Source organism: Amblyomma americanum, chromosome 1, assembly GCF_052857255.1.
Source record: "Amblyomma americanum isolate KBUSLIRL-KWMA chromosome 1, ASM5285725v1, whole genome shotgun sequence".
In the NCBI taxonomy this organism is placed as follows: Eukaryota; Metazoa; Arthropoda; class Arachnida; order Ixodida; family Ixodidae; genus Amblyomma; species Amblyomma americanum.
The window spans coordinates 11,681,455-11,698,287 of NC_135497.1; the positions used below are offsets into that span (position 1 = coordinate 11,681,455).

General features: G+C 45.8%; 1 non-coding gene and 1 pseudogene across 2 annotated transcripts; one reads left to right on the top strand and one right to left on the bottom strand.

Annotated features, from left to right (window-relative positions):
- Positions 1-1,065: 1,065 nt before the first annotated feature.
- LOC144116029 (uncharacterized) lies at positions 1,066-10,866 on the top strand (annotated as a pseudogene). Its single transcript, XR_013311700.1, has 10 exons — positions 1,066-1,080; positions 2,554-2,743; positions 2,829-3,023; positions 5,074-5,121; positions 5,948-6,004; positions 6,140-6,166; positions 7,509-7,547; positions 8,522-8,724; positions 9,531-9,690; positions 10,706-10,866. The product of XR_013311700.1 is annotated as an uncharacterized LOC144116029 (transcript).
- TRNAT-GGU (transfer RNA threonine (anticodon GGU)) lies at positions 3,518-3,591 on the bottom strand. Its single transcript has one exon. It is a non-coding gene; the product is annotated as a tRNA-Thr (tRNA).
- Positions 10,867-16,833: the final 5,967 nt, after the last annotated feature.

The window sequence follows — 16,833 nt, forward strand, 5'->3', positions numbered from 1 at the left end:
CACACTGCTACGCACCCCTCGCCAACCACGCGGCCAGTTCCCCATCACTACAATGGAACCGGGAGAATACTGCCATTTTGGACTTGCTGCTGGACTTCAGCATTCACTGTGCCATGTGCAAGATCTTCCAGCTGTACTACCTCTAGTTTTCAACATAGACGGCTTGCCTTTATCAAAGAGTTCAAAGATGTAGCTATGGCCGATCCAGTGTATGGTGCATGGCTGTGGTTATATGGCACCCTTCCTTGTCGGTGCCTTTGCCGGAACTTCGAAGCCAGCGTCTTCAAACGAATTCTTGAAGGCTTTCGTTCATGAGCTCCAAACAGTGCTGTCACAGGGCATCGTAATCAATAGCAGGGCTTTCCAAGTGCATTTACAGTCAATTGTTTGTGATGCTCCTGCTCGAGCCTTTATAACCATGACGAAAGGTCACACAGGTTATAACGGCTGCCCCAAGTGCACAGTTGAGGGCACCTACTTAGATGGAAGAGTTGTGTTTCTAGATGTAAACTGTCCATTACGCACAGATATGAGTTTCAGGCAGCAGCATGATACAGAGCACCACAAGGGAGACTCAGTCCTGTTAAATTTGCCTTTTGACATTGTGCAAGATGTGCCGCTGGACTATATGCATGTTGTGCTGCTTGGGGTGGTTAAGAAATTGCTGACCTTGTGGACTTCAGGTCCACTAGCTGTTCGCATGGGCCCGCTGAATCGTTGCACTTTCAATGAAAAGAGCTTGCAATTAAGGCGGCATATTCCTTCAGAGTTCCCCCGAAAATCAAGAGGGCTTGATGAAGTTGATCAGTGGAAGGCGGTCGAGTTCAGGTTCTTTTTTGTTTTACACTGGACCTTTTCTTCTGAAGTTCTGTTTGCCAGATTGCCTCTATCAACACTTCTTGTTCCTTCATGCTTCCCTGTCAGTACTTGCAAACAAACAGCTATGTCAGAAACATGCAAATTATGCTGACGAGCTAATCCGGTATTTTGTTTCTCATTTTTCTGAACTGTATGGCAACCGTCATTGTTTGTATAACATTCACTGCCTTATACACCTCTCGTCTGATGCTCAACGGCATGGTGAGCTAGATTCTTATAGTGCTTTCCCCTTTGAAAGCAACATGCAAACATTGAAGAGACAGAGTCGCAGGCATGGGAGTCCATTAGAGCAGCTCAGCAACAGGATGGTGGAAGGACGGTCGAAGCCACCTCAACAGCCTCCTCACTGTGAAGAGCCAGTGAAACTCTCTCGTCCTCACTGTGGAGGATTCCTTTTGCCAGAATGTTCCCCTCCCGAGTACCAAGCCCTAATATATAAGAACTTCATTGTTTCTCTTAACGAAAGAGACAATTGCTTCATGCAGAATGGCCACGTTGTTGTAGCCAGAAACATTGCTCACATGAAGGGCTCAAATGAGCCATGCATTATTGGTCAGGAATTCCTTTTGAAGGAAGACTTGTACTGTACGCCTTTGGAGTCATCGAGGCTTGGAATATATGTTGTGTCACGTTTGTCAGAGCCAAAGCCTTTCTCTTTGTGTGAAGTGAGAAAGATGGTGAAGATGCCTTGGGATGACAAATATGTAGTCTTTCCTGAGCTCCACACGGCTTAATTCCGCACCGTTCAGGTTACTTCTTTGGTGCCGTGCGTAAATATAGTAAGTCCTGATGATGTTTGCGCTATTCATTTAGCTTGATGCACACCTTTGAAGGAGTATAGGTGCCAGATTTTCTCTTCCATGTTCCATTACCTGTAAAGATGCATAAAACATTAGTATACACGGATAACCACCTGATATTTGCCTACAAGTAACTAATGCATTATTTAGTTTTTTTAGTGCAGTTTTGATTTCAATTCAACTATATACGAGTGGCTGTGACAGCACTGTTAGTATAGCAACACATGAAGCTTAAAAATGCCATATAGTAATTTTATGGTTTATCAATTTAAATATCTAAAGTGCCTAACCTAGCCTGTCTCAGGAGTCGAAATGACAAAGCACCAAGAAATCTTCTGCAGCGACTAACTGATTTTGGCGTTTGGCTACTGATCCGCAAGGTCACGGGTTATATCCTGGCCATGGTGATCGTATTTTGATGACGATATACAGAAACTACAGTGCTGTCTGAGGTCAGCACGTCTTAAAGAACCAGTGGTCTAAATTCAGAGCCCACCAATACGATAGCTCCCATAGCCTGTGTGTCACTTCGGGACAAATTTTAATATTTATTCGCAAAGAATCAAGAAGCAGTGCGGTTTCGGCGTGCCTGATTGACCAATGCTGAACTTTACCACAGTCATCGTTTGATGGTTGAAACCAAAACTGAAGCAGTATAAGATAATGAAATCAATTAAAAATTAGTGGAATCATGATGTAGGCAAATACCACTTGGTGATGCATGTATACTTTTTCTCATGCATCATAAAAAAGAAAATGGGCAGTTAAAATTTGGTGCCTTTAGTCCTATAATAAGCCTGAAAAGTATTCGTGCTTGTAAAGCCAGCTGCAAGCTATTCTTCATTTGATTTTGTTCTGGAATTTTAATTTTCAGATAGCATATGCGATCGTTGAATTTACCGAACTCGATCAGGTTGAAGTTGTACCAGCCCTGTGGATTGAAGACAACAAGTGTGCATGGCCTGAAAAGTTGAAAGGGGACAGGGTTACCAGTATGGTAAAAAAGGCAGCGATCCCAGATGTGCTATGGAAACGGTTTGACATCACTGTGAAGGGTCTGTTTGGTACGTACAAATTCAAAAGCAGTAAAGCAGCTTTCACTGAAAATCACATATGCAAGACAATTGAGACAATGGTCGTTTTTTTCAGCAAGATATGACAAGGCACGCAAGAAACTAGAACGGAGCCAGTACACGTCAGAGTTGAGTAGTGACAGTGAAACACCAAACAGAAAAAGGATTAGGAGGCCATCACCACAATGGTCAACGGATGAAGACACAGGGCTGGCCCCAGCAAAAAAAATGCGACGAAGAATTCCTGCTGTCCCCAGTAGCTTTCCTCAAGGTAATTGGCTATTGAGTTGCACTGTGATCATGTTGGATATAGTTAGGCATGTATTGCGAATGAGTTGCTTTTCATGACTATCAAGCTTTTGTGAATGGTCCACACACCAGATGCCTTCAGTTAATTGAGCTGACTTTGCTTTAACTTCTATTTTGTTTGAATAGAAGCTTTGGTTTTTGCCAACATCAGATATATCAGAAAGGCTCCCCTAAATTAAAACATAATTTGAGGAAATTCTCGATCTCCTTATAGCTATAACTGTCAATAGCCAGTTGTATTAGTTTTGCAAAGAAATAAACAAAACATCGGCACTTCCGGAACAGTGCACAAAAATATGCTTCAGGGCTTCTGGTGGTCAAATGCTTATGGGAATCTCTCAAGGTAAATTTGTAATAAGGGAGTAATTACTCATTGGCATCCACTCAAACGCAGCCATACGGCTACAAAAGAAAGTATGCAGCTTTCTCAGAAGCTTCACAGTTGAAGAAAAATTCGTCCTGGTCCGGGGTTCGAACCCAGGACCACTGCTTCACCAGAGCAGCCGCTCTACCAACTGAGCTAACCGGGACAGCAAGGTTATGCTAGGGCGAGAGCGAATTGATCAATAACTCGAAGTGGGAACAGTGTTAGGTGCATTCGAGTGGATGCCAATAATCAGTAATTACTTCCTTATTACAAATCTACTCCACATTGGGGGATTCCCCTAAACATTTGACCAGCACTGTTCCCACTTCGAGTTATACATCAATTCGCTCTTGCCCTACCATAAGCTTGCCATCCCAGTTAGCTCAGTTGGTGGAGAGACTACTCTGGTGAAGCGGCGGTCCCAGGTTTTAACCCGGACCAGGACGAACTTTTCTTCAACTGTGAAGCTTCTGAGAAAGCTGCATAGCTTTCCTTTGTAGCCGTATGGCTGCGTTCGGATGGATGCCAATGAGTAATTACTCCCTTATTATAGGGCTTCTGGTGTGACCATTTCGTAGCTTTTTCAGTAGTACCTAAAATTGCACAGCTATTTTGTAATATTTTGGAAAAAGCATTGCTGGCTCTACCACTTCCACCTTGCCTGATGACTGCAAGTTGATGCAAGGCCCTGCTCCCTGATACAATACTACTGAGTCATCTGCAAGAAATGTAAATCGGTTTTTAGAAAAACGGGCTGCTGGTTACAGCATGCAATTGGATTGGTGGCGTGATCTGTCTAAAGCAACACAATACATTAAATGCGATCATTGTTCTGACATCTTAGTGCTGCAAAACCCCATGGATGATGCTAACATGTCACACACGTCTACTCGTATTTTGGCTATTTTTTAGTAAAGACAGAAGTAGAATTTATTTTTTTAAACATGGTCAAGCTGTATGCAGATTATATCACACAAAATATAGCCCCAAAAGGGTTCTTACTAACAGACAAGACCTTAAGAGTCAGCAATTTTGACATTTTTTATTATTACTGGAAAAGAATACTTAACATTTTTGAAATAATGTTTCAGACAGGAATGCACACATGTACATCACATCTTCAGATAATACTTAAAACCACAGCCACTTCTTTTATGGCATGATGATTCTTTAAATATACCCTTCAGTAAAGCATGTTGCATATGTAGCAAGGCTACTTGAAGGACACCTGCTCCTTGTCTCTTACACCCTCTGCACATTTGCTGTATCCATTTGAATGAAGCAGTTTTCTGGGTTGAGTATGCATGTTCATTTTGTTGTGTTCAGATTGTTGGGTTGGAGGAGTTATGTGCAGGTAGATGGGACAATGACCTTTGAGATGTTTGTAGTGAGTGAGCTTTTGGAGCACATGCACTCTTTATTCACTGCATAATGCAAACATCAACAACAGTGAACTTTCATTGCTATTGTCTGCCTGACTGCTTCATGTTTCTTCATATGGCTGAAGCGTCCAAGGAAGCTTTGTAGCTTCCTATTCCTTTCATGTCACAAAATTTAGTACCTGCAAAAATTTAGCTCATGAAAAGAATTGTTCTCGATATTCAAGACAATGTTTAAAATAAAGCATTTATTCTTTTATTCCCAGGCCTACATTATATGGCGCCCAAGCAGAGCAGCTCGGAAGGAAGTGAAGGCAAGTAAATTTCAAATGATATGCCACCAGCAGACTCGCTCGCAATTTTATATTAAGTTGCTTTTGTTGGGACTAGTGCATTAGGGATAACTAGGTAAGACAAGCACATGTGCTTGTGGCCTTGACTTTTTGTCCTGTTTTTGATTGGTTGTTCGTTTTAATGCTGCTACAGTGTTTGGAAGTATGATCGTTCTTGCGGCTACCTTATTGGAGTTAAGGTACAGTCGTTTCTATCTTGGTTGCTTTTGCCAGTGTGATGAGTTTTTTCTTTGTGGTATCTCTGTGCCTGGCTTGAGTGCACGTGAGCTCCGATACTTTTGAAGTAGCGCTCGCTTCCACAAGTTGTACAGCACAGGCATGCTGAGAGAATAATCATGAAGGCTTCATTAGGACTGAAAACTTCTACTCTGTGAAGGGTATTGATACTAAGCGTGGGGTGCGTGACTGCTCTGAAGTATGGTTGCCAGTTTTATGGAGACATCTATTACGGTCTCAAGCTACAGGTGCCATATTGTACTAGCTTTACAGTGCTTACAAAGCATGCTTCTGCCAAATTCTGTCAATTTCTTCTGCCAAGTGAAAACGAAGTTGAAGGGTTGCTGCATACAACATTTCTGTACTGTTGTATGCTAAGCTTCTGATTGAGATACTGGCATGAACGCACGGCCTGTCAATGCCTTCCTCGTGTAATGTTTCCCTTTAGTTAGCCGTTCTGTTGTTCTGCTTCCATATTATATTTAATGAACTGCTAAACTATAACGATTCTTATGGGAGTTTGGACTTCCACTTTGGTAAATCTTAAAACGAAACTGCATTTTGTGTGTAGGTACAAACAAGGTTCAAGAGGACCAAGCAAGCTTTGCTGACAACTGCAGTGTAGATGGTAACCACTTTAGCTTTATTTAGGCATTGCTTTTTAAGATCCTTCATGTTATAATTAGGCTCAGCTTATACATCCTTGCATGTGAAGAAGGTTTGACAAAATTGTGTTGTAATGTCATGTATGCTGTGCATACAGGTGGTAGGGAGTCGAAAGGGTCATCATGAGAAGCCTTGGAGGAAACTGCAGTCATGGGTAAGCTTGTGTAATGAAATACCATTAAAATATTCATTTTGGTAACTTCAGCTTGTGCTGTTATACCGTGTAATAAACTAACATTCCAGGGATGCTGCTGCCATGGGCAATATGCGTTACTGGTACTGCATCATAAACATCGGTGAAGAATGCCATGTTTCCGGGTTAGCTTGTGCAATTCCATTTGAGTGGGCCAGCTTGAACATTGAGTCACGGATGTAGAAGGACGAGACACATCGCTTACTTTTCAATTTAATGAAGATAGTCAAGACCAAGAGGGATGAAAAATTAGCAGTGGTTGACTGCGTTTAAACCAAGTTTGTCGAGTGATAGCAACTACGAAATCTAGAATTGCACCACAAGACAACACACAGGCACTGCTCAGCGCCATCCGTGTTTGCATCGAGAGCTCACAGCGACCTTGGATGCAACCGGTGCCTCTAGTGGTAGCGGCATGAAAGACAGACCTTGGCAGTTATTTCAGTTTACGCTCCTGGCTGTGCCGCTGACAGCCGCTCTTTGTTTTCACTCCGCAGTTCTCCAAGCAATTTGACCTTAACCGAGCTTGAAGGTTAGCCTGGTGGAATGAGGCATTTTCTGGGTTTATACCTGAATTGGTGAAGCTATCGCTCTAAAACACATTGGGGAATGGTGACGGGAGGCAACGCACATGACAAAATGAGTGGAATGTCAGAGCTAGCTTATGTTCTACTTATGTGTCATGCACATAGCCAGTTCCCAGTGTATTTATTCCACTTAGTCTCGCCTATCTTTACTAAAGTTGAAAGTCGGCAGTGTTGGAATTTGCATTCAATTTTGGTGTTAGCCCTGGCCTTGCTTCTAAAGCCTTTGTGCAATAACTGGATAAGTAGTGTAAGTAATTTAAAGAATATCAAAAGGATCTTAACCAGATTCTGGTTTAACAGCATTGTTTACTGTGTGTAGAGCTTGACTTCAAAAGAAGTGTGCAGTTTTGAGGGTATGTTTGCAGTCCTGTATTCTAGATATTTCCTATTTCTAGTCAACTTCACTGCAAACTGCTAGAAAACAATTTACGCTTGTTTGTACTTTGTCCATGGAATCAAGCAGTCCTTATGTTTCCTATTAAGGTGCATTTTATGAACAGGGTTTCTTCATCTGTTTTTATTGTCTTAATTTTCATTTCTGTGTGTGACTGTCATCTAATGCTGCTGCTTGCTATCTCGCTCTTCCATACGATAAGGCTCCTCTTGCATTCCCCTGGCAGAATTATTTTTTCCTTTAGTAGTGTTGTGCACCTACTGGTGTGTGTTAATTGAGAATAAATTTTCAGATGGGAGGAGGGCTCAGGAGGCAACTTGGGCTGATCAAGGTATTGTGCATTTTTTTGTTGCTTACAGCTTGGGAATTTTATTTAGAGGTCTCCTCAGCACAAGCTGCAATCTCGAGGTCCAAATTCTACTCACTCCAAATTGACATTCGACGTATATTTAAATAGTCATGCATTGTTCACCAACATTTCTTTGAGAAAGCATTGTAAGCCAACACGCATTTACATCCACAATGGCTCAGTGACTATGACCGGAGCCCCCCACTAAAGCTCCCTCATAGTCCGAGTCGCTCTGGGACGTTAAAACCCCCCCTGAATCGCAAACCATCAGCTGCTGTGATGTTCGGCTACTGATCCCAAATCATGGCCACAGCGGCCACTTTTCAGTCGAGGTTAAATGCAAAAATGTCTGTGTGCTATGCATGTGATCTCGCACGTTAAAGGGCTCCCAATGGTCGAAATTATTGTACAGCCGTCCGCTGTGGCCTCCCTTATAGTCCACTTTCAGCTCCAGGCCATTGAACCCTGCATGCTACCAATATATATGCACCTTTGCAGTGGCAATTTGTTGAGCACTAAGCAATTTTAATAGATTCCCACTAGATATGTGGTAAACATTTATGCAAGCTAAATTTTGGATTGTGAATAATATTAATCACGTTGACCCAGTGCAGAAGAAATTAATTGCATTTGCCTATTGAATAATCATTCCCTATTGTTATTCTGAGCTGTGTAACAATTTTACTAAGTATTGCAGTTCTTGCCTAGTTTTTAATTCGGTGTTAAAGCAATGGTCATTTTTCATTGCAGAAGTTATGCAGTTTTAATCGAGCACTAAACAGGTTGCACAAAACATTACGGAATGCAGTACTTTGCCTTCTCGTTCTCATTGTGAGTCATCTTTTTAGCACTACTAATTTGCGTTTTCAATTTGCGAATAAAAAAAGTTTGTGGTAAAGTAGTGCCTGATACAAATGGTTGCGTAAACTTGTGTTTTGCTTTCTTTTTTTTACCAGAATTCAAGCAACATGTTATAAGACTCCTCAACATTGTTCGCTTCACACAACAGCAACATGGAGAGATGCTAAATCACATATATGGAGTCCTTCCGAGTTGCAGCATCGTCATTGAGGCCCCTCTCATCGAACAACCTTTCAAAACACTTGAAGACCTCTTGCCATTCGACAAGAAATTGGAAAACGAAAAGGCTGCAACTCTGGTATATTTTTCTCACCACAGTAGTCATAGGTACTGTTACTAATTAGTATGAAAAGGACACTGAGATGTGACTGCATTCTAATGATCATGAGGCAGTTTTCATGAAAGCTAGAAAAGCTCAAGAAATGAAATGCAGGCATTGCCTGCACAACCTTTCTTGTTTGCAAATTTACATAATATCAAGACAGTTTTGTGCATGATTCCTGAGGCAGTGCTACACTGCCTTTCATTTCTTAACCGGGATCAGTCTTGTTTATCTTGACATTGGGAGTTTAAATCGGATTGAGGGGAATTTTGAAATGCTATTTTCTCAGCAATAAGTGTCTTTTGCTGCCAACAAAACATAAACATAGCCTAAGAGCCAGCCATACATTGTCTTTTTAGAAGGTCTTTTAGAGGGCCAGGAATAGCCTTGCATAAAAACAAAGAATGCAGCTTTGTATCGAATTTATCTTGCTGTATAATCAAGCGATTGTATTATGTATCTTTTGTGTAGGGTAGGTGTTAACATCACAGCTGTTGTTTACCTTTCAAACTTCTGCTGCTGCTACGTAGCGGTCCTCTGGGCCATTGTTAAACTTTGTGCACATATCTTAGCTCAGGGGTGACCATCGAAGTTTTTCCGGTAGACAACATTTCTTTGAATGATTAAATCTGTCTACATTGTACCAAATCTGTGTTACACTCTTTCATCACGTCAGCAGCACACCTTTCTTAAACTAATTTCTGTAAAGCCCTGAAGTCCTGAGGGTGACGAATGAGGTATATCCATCACATGCATCATGTTTTGTCACGGTTTTTATGCAGGCACGTGAGCTGCGCCAGCTTGGTGGCAGAGACGTCGGCACAGCAACCAAGTGAATGCTTGTCTACCTAATGAACGATGAAGTAGCTACGAACTTTTCATGGATTGGCAAGAAGGGGAAATTGAGTTTTTCAGCTTTGAAGTCTGCGGCTGTCATAATCGGTGAGTGCAATTTTCAATACTGCTTAGGACTCGGCCACCGCGGTGGCTGAGTAGATATGGTGCTCGGCTGCTGGCCCGAAAGACATAGATTCGATCCCAGCCGCAGTCACATTTCGATGGAGGCGGAATGGCAGAGGTCCGTGCGATGTCAGTACTGTGCGATGTCAGTACGTAAGAACCCCAGGTGCTCAAAATTATCTGGAGCCCTCCACTACGGCGTGTCCATCATAGCCCGAGTCGCTTTGGGATGTTAAACCGCATGAAACCAAACTGCTTAGGACTCTGCCAAAGACATTTCTGCAGACAGTAATGATGCCTAGGGTGCCTCTGTTTCTTAATCAGCCACAAACTCTCATTTAATGTAAAAAGTAATGTTCGATTTAATATTCGAAGACAAGTTTTGATTGTTTTTTGGATGAGCACAAAGTAATTCAAGAGTAGGGCTCAATTCTTGGTCATGCTGAGGAACTCTTATTTGTCTTGATTATTGCACTGATGCCTGCATAAGTTCCGGCTACAATGGAACAGGAAAATTCTAAAATTTCGGCAGCCGTAAGCATGCAGCTGCAAACTGCAGCTGTACTTTGCTTTCACAATCTTTACTGTTCATCATGAAACATCAGGCTGCGCTTTTGCATTCTGTGGGCACCTGTGCATTCACCGAGGCTGTTTATTCAAGCATTCCTATGATGTATGTATGCTACTGCATGATGGAGAACCATTGTATGGCTGATGTGTTTGTCTAAAGGTCGTTAAAGGTGTAGGTTCTTCAGTTATGTTCCCAGAGTATTAATTTTTCCTGCCACACTCATTTTCAAGTAGTAAGAGACAATTCATCACAATTTTTTTTTCACTTCATAAGTGTTTGTTTGGCAAAGCATCACCTTTTAGTGCGCATCTTGCATCACTAATCGCAAGAAAGAAAATCTGCAAGGAGATTGCGTTGAAGTTATACATATATATTTAATATATTTATTCTTTTTGCAGCTGTTGGAAAGCAAGTGACGAATGGGGGAATTGTTACGCTGCGAGGAGTGCATCAAGTCCTGGTTGCGCCATGCACCGGAGAGACATGCCATGTGGAAGAAGAACCTGTCGGAAGTCGATGCTGCAGGTATTCCATTTATGCTACTCTTAAAATCCTTTGGAAATGTTTCTAGGGTCTTCAAGGAGTGACATGACAGGCATACTGCTTCTTAGAAAACCTTTACATATGCATGCATTTGTAATGCCATGCATGATAAAACAAATCTAATAACTTGACAGAAATTTGATTGGTCAAAGCTTGTGCATGCTTTGTTGTGCAGTGTTTAACCATGGAATTAGGCAAAGCATGGGCCAAAAGGACCACTCATTATTGTAATGAGGTAGTTACATCAGTTTGTTGAAGCTGAACATCATTATTTTATTTCCACTAAGTCAGAAAAAGCCATCCCATAGGGCTCACAGTATAATAAAAAATAGCAGTAGTTTAACAGGAATTGTGCTTTAGCAGGCTACTCTAGGTACTTAGCAGACGGGTAGGGAATTGAAGGGTTCATGACGAAACACGCATGAAGAAAATCATTGGAGCCAATGAAAGCATAGGGGAAAGTTTCTGTGACAACCCCCCCATAATGCGCAGGTCCACATGGGACGGAGAGGCAAAGAGACAACGTATGGCTCAGTTTATACAAACAGAAATATTCAATAATTCTGCATGATTATGATTATACATCAGAGGCTGGGGTGTCCGAGCTTACGTGCCGACGACTTCATGGGGACGATGGAGGGGCTCCGGAGTTGAGCTCGAACGGTTGCTGGCAGAAGCTGCACGCCGTCGGGCTTCGGCGCTGAAGGCCCCCTTGGCGAACGATGTCGTCCTCAGCGTCCTTTCTTCCGCACTCCTTGTCGATTTTTATATCCTCTTATCCCCACATTCCCTAGGGTGAGGATGCCCACGCCGGAGTGGGAGGGGCCTAGGGCTTTCACTTGGGCGCGCAAACACACCACCGCACTTATGGTCTCGCCCCCTTCACGTGTTGAGTCCGAGGGAAAGAAGGTTGTCGTCGAGGTAGCGTCGGCTGTGGTAGACGGTCTCTGGCCCGCTGACGGTTCCCGCGGGTCACCGACCTCCGTTCTCCATCAAATGACACTCGCCACTCAAGGCCGGAACGCGAGGTCACTAAAAGGCCGGGAAAGTGGTCCCTTGTCCTGGGATGTGCTCGAGAGGGTTGCTGATGATGCCCGCCGTCTTGTCACGGGGCCAGGCCCGCCGAAACGAGGCCCCTTTGTCCCCGGCACGGTCACGGCAATTGGGGAAGATAACGCCCGTCTCCCTGCGGCGGCGGCATTCGACACGTGCCGACACTATGGAAAGGGGGTCCGGTTGTGCTTAAACCCCTTCGTTTTGGTCGTTCACTCTCAACGAGTATGGCTCGGATGATGCCCGCCGTCTTGTCACAGGGGTCGTCTCCGTGCGGTCCATGGCGGCAGGCCCGAAAGCAATCCCACTCAAGTTGCTTGCAGCCATATACAGTAGAAACGTGTGCTGGCTGCTTCCAAAACGAGACCGGCTGTCGCCGATCTCCTCTCTTCCAGCTGAATTGTTTTCCCTTGAGTGCTTTTGCCGCCACTGGGGCTCCGTCTACGCCGCGCCGTCGAACGCGGACCCTCGTAGCACACACAAGGAACGTCACACTCGCTCACCCTCCAGAAGAATGTTCTCCGAACATTTGAGTCCATGCAGCTCCCCTTGTCTTTCTGAATCGCCTCGCACAGTGCGTCCGACAAAACACTTTTCGCTGCACTCAATATCACTGCACAACACCATATGCCTCAGCTGTCATAACTGGCGTCTCCAGGGGCAGCACTGATCTTCTTTTACAGATAAACATGAAACTCAGCACCCAAGCCTCTCCTTTCTAGTCCAAACTGGACGAAATAAATTTACCACAGTTACAAAGGAGCTCCCACTTCTAGCACGATCACGGCACAGACAAAAATATAGATAACGAAAGGAAGTAGGGCAGGTTCTGCATGCGCTCCGCATGCTCTCCTGTGAAGGTGTTACTTAATGACAGAAAGGTTTAACTACCAACTCCGATATCTTAACACCTAAGCACATAGCAATGTTATGAGCTGCGGCATTACACAATTCTAACCAGTTCACAACTCCGCTCTGTTTACGCCATTAGTCCGACTTACCTTTCCGATTTCGCAGCGGATATCGGCCTTCATGAGTCATACCAAGTAAGTCTGTGACCCTTTGTCTGCTTTGAGACTCGCGAGGGCTCGTGGCAGGAGCCTCTCCTGGCGTTATCTGCGCGGCAACCTTGCGCGCTTCTTCTTCTTGTAGCAATGCATGAAGTAAATCCGGTGGCATTCCGGCCGTCACCTCTGGCGCCTGCCGAACAAATGCAGGAGAGGGCGTTTCTTGCGAACTATCTGTGCGCTCCGCTTCACTTCTGTCCCCCTCAAAATCCGCACTTTCCCTTCCCTCATTTCGTGAATACTGAACCGGTGCCGACTTGAGGCGATTTGCGTGTATCCTTATCAAGCGCCGGTTCACTTCTCGGACTCTGAAGTTTACCAGAGAAAGCTTCTCGACAACCTCGCACGGTCCTCTCCACTTCGTCTGGAACTTACGAGCTAGCCCAATCTGCCTTTGGCAGTTTTCAATGTAGACGCTGTCCCCCACATCAAACGGCGCGTCTCTAGCACTGCGATCGTGCACCTTCTTCCTGCGCTTCGCCGCTTTCTTTAAGGCCTCCTTTGCGATGTCCCTCGCCACTTGCAAGCGCGATTCTAGCTCAACCTTATAGTCGTCCAGTGAAGCGTATGGGACACGACGGGGGCCCTCTGGCACTTCACTAGGCTGGTCCGGGTCTCGGCCGTAGAGAAGAAAGAATGGCGATTCGCCCGTGCTCTCGTGTGCTGCGGAATTGTAGGCAAACATTGCATACGGGAGCCACAAGTCCCAGTCCCGCTGGTCGCTCGAAACAAAATGCGACAGGAACCCGGCCACGGTTTGGTTCAGTCGCTCCAACGCGCCGTTGCAAGCCGGATGGTACGGTGTTGTCTGCTTCTTAGCGATCTTAAGCAGCTCGCAAACTCTCCTCATTAGCTGCGACACGAAGTTCGTTCCCCGATCTGTCAAGAGTTGCCTCGGGGGTCCATGTCGTAGCACGCTCTGTTCGACAAATGCTCTTGCAACCGTGTCTGCCTTCTGATCTGGGAGTGCTACCGCTTCCGCGTATTTTGAAAGGTGATCGACAAATACTAAAATGTACCTGTTTCCGGAAGTGGTCGTGGGCAATGGGCCAATTATGTCCATACCTGTCCGCTCGAAGGGAGCCGAAACCTCAGGGAACGGCTGAATTGGAGCTGGTCTTCGTCCCTTGGGTGTTTTTCTTTCGAGACAGGAATGACACTTCGCACAGTAGTCTCTAACATCCTGTCGCATGCCACTCCAAAAGTACAAACGCTCCACACGCCTGCGTGTCTTCGCTACGCCAAAATGACTGGCGCATGGCGCATCGGGAAACGCGCGAAGAACCCTTTCTGTCCACGACCGAGGTATGACGACTCTCTCCCAAGCGGTTTTCTCTGGTCTCCCTTTCCTGGTTGGCCTCGTGCGCCGACACAGGGTGCCGTCTTTGCCAATGAAATAACCTAGCTGTTCGGGGTGAGACGGTGCGCCCTCTAAGCTTTCGATTATTCGCTTCAGGTCAGGATCTTTGCACTGCTCTTTGCGTAATTCGGCGGGGTCGACTACGGGGACAAACCCATCTATAGCTGCCACGGCAGCTGTGCGGCTGAGTGCATCAGCATTCAGATGTCTTTCCTGACTTGTGCTCCACTTCAAAGCAGTATTCCTGCAGCTGTAGATTCCATCTAGCGAGTCGCGAGCTAGGGTCCGTGACACTCATCACCCATTTCAGAGGATGACAGTCTGTGACTAGCTTGAATTTGCGGCCGTAAAGGTAGCATCTGAAGTGCTTTACTGCCCAGACAACGGCGAGGCACTCCCTTTCCGTAGCTCCGTACTTTTGCTCTGTGGGGCTCAGCTGTCGGCTATCAAAAGCAATGGGATGTTCTTTGCCCTCGATAACCTGAGATAGCACGGCACCAACTGCGAACTTTGACGCATCTGTGGCCATAACGAAGGGCAAATTAAAATCCGGGTGGCGCAACAGCGGTGCACTCATTAGCTTCCTTTTCAGGGCCCCAAAAGCATCCTCCGCGTTTTCGTCCCAGTGAAAGGCGACATTTTTGGCTGTTAAGGCGGTGAGCGGCTTAGCGAGCTTGGCGAACTCCTCTATGTGCCTTCGGTAGTAACCGATCAGGCCGAGAAACTGCCGGACCTGGCGGACGCTATTCGGGGATGGAAAATCCGAGACACACTTTAGTTTCTCAGGGTCCGGTCGCACGCCGTCAGCTGAAACAACGTGCCCGAGGTATTTCACCTCGTTTTTGAGGAATTGGCACTTAGAGGGCTTCAGCTTGAGACCCGCTCCTCTCAGTCGCACCAGAACCTGCTCAATATCACGCAAATGGTTCTCAAAACTGTCACTGTATATGATTATGTCATCCATATACACGAAGCACAGCCTCCACAGAAGACCTGCCAGGATAACATCAGCGGTTCTCTGCCAGACAGCAGGGCTGTTGGCCAGACCCATCGGCATTCTTTTCCATTCATAGTGCCCTGAGGGCGTGTTGAATGCCGTTTTCTCGGCATCTGCCGGATCCATTGCTATCTGCCAGTATCCCGCCGCCATGTCCACTACCGTGAAGTGCCTGGCAGAGCCCAGCTGAGAAAGCGTCTCCTGTATATTGGGGATGGGGTATGGATCGATGCGAGTTACGGCATTTAGTTTGCGGTAGTCCACTACCAATCGATATGAGCCATCTGGCTTTTCCACAAATAGTGCTGGTGCTCCCCAGGGTGACTTTGAGTGTTCGACAATGCCGCGGTCAATCAGGTCCTGCACCTGCCGCTCCATCTCCTCACGTTGGGAGTAAGGAATCCTGTACGCACGCTGGTAAACGGGCGATGAAGTGCCGGTTTCTATCCTGTGCTTTATAACGCCACAGCAGCCCAAATCCAGGTTGGACGCGGCGAATACCTCCGAGTAGTCGTTCAGCAAACCAGCCAGAGCCTCCCTCTCCCTGGATTTTACGTGAGAAAGATCGAACGACGCCTTTGGAGCAGCCGAAGGACTAGCATGCTCTACAGTTGCGAGTACCGTATCGGTGGGCTCACGTTTCTCTATCGCAGAGGTGAAGAAAGCCAATGTTTTGTTCTTGGGAAGGCTCAGTGGCTGCTGGCTACAGTTAACCACCCGTAGGGGCACTCTGTGGGCGTCGTTAACTGTCACGAGGCACGCGGCTGCCTTCAGGCCATTGCTGAGAGAGTCGACCGGCTCAAGCACTCCCACGGCGCCGCTCTCTACATCTGAAGGCACACACGCGTACAAAATGTGCTCCGACCAAGGAAGGACGACCGCCTCATCGACCAGCCTGACGGCAACCCGCGAATATACCTTCTCCAATGATCCCACTGTTTGACGGGTGTCAATATCGGTAATGCGAATCTCAGCCCCTCTCCTGTTCAAAAACGGAACTTTTGAGCCGCCCGCATTAACCTCTTCCTCAGAGAATGAGACTACTACCTTCCCTTTTCTAAAAAAATCCTGCCCTAATATACCTGACACTCCGTTTGGCAGAGACACCGTGTCTGGGCATACGTAGCAGGGGTGCTCCAATGCAATTCCGCCGAGAGAGAAGTGTAACCGGTAAAGTCCACTTATGCCAAGAGGATCCCCCGTTATGCCTACAAATTTGGTTGCCATACCACCAGACGCTTCCAACACCTCACGGTCCCCCTTCCTTCAAAGCGTGTTAAAACTGCTCTCCTTAAGCAATGTCACCTTTGACCCCGTATCAATCAACAATTCCATGCAACAACCATTTAACTTGCAACGCACAACAGGGCATGCCTCGTCGGCCACACGAACCACCACCACCTCATCATCCACTGCTCCCTCCCCATGCTCCTCAGGATGGGGAGGACTATCTAGTTTTTTGTCTCGGTATCTGGAGCCCCGCTGTAGGCTTGCTTAGGGCGTGTCTCGCCTGCTTCTCTTTGTGGCTCCCCAC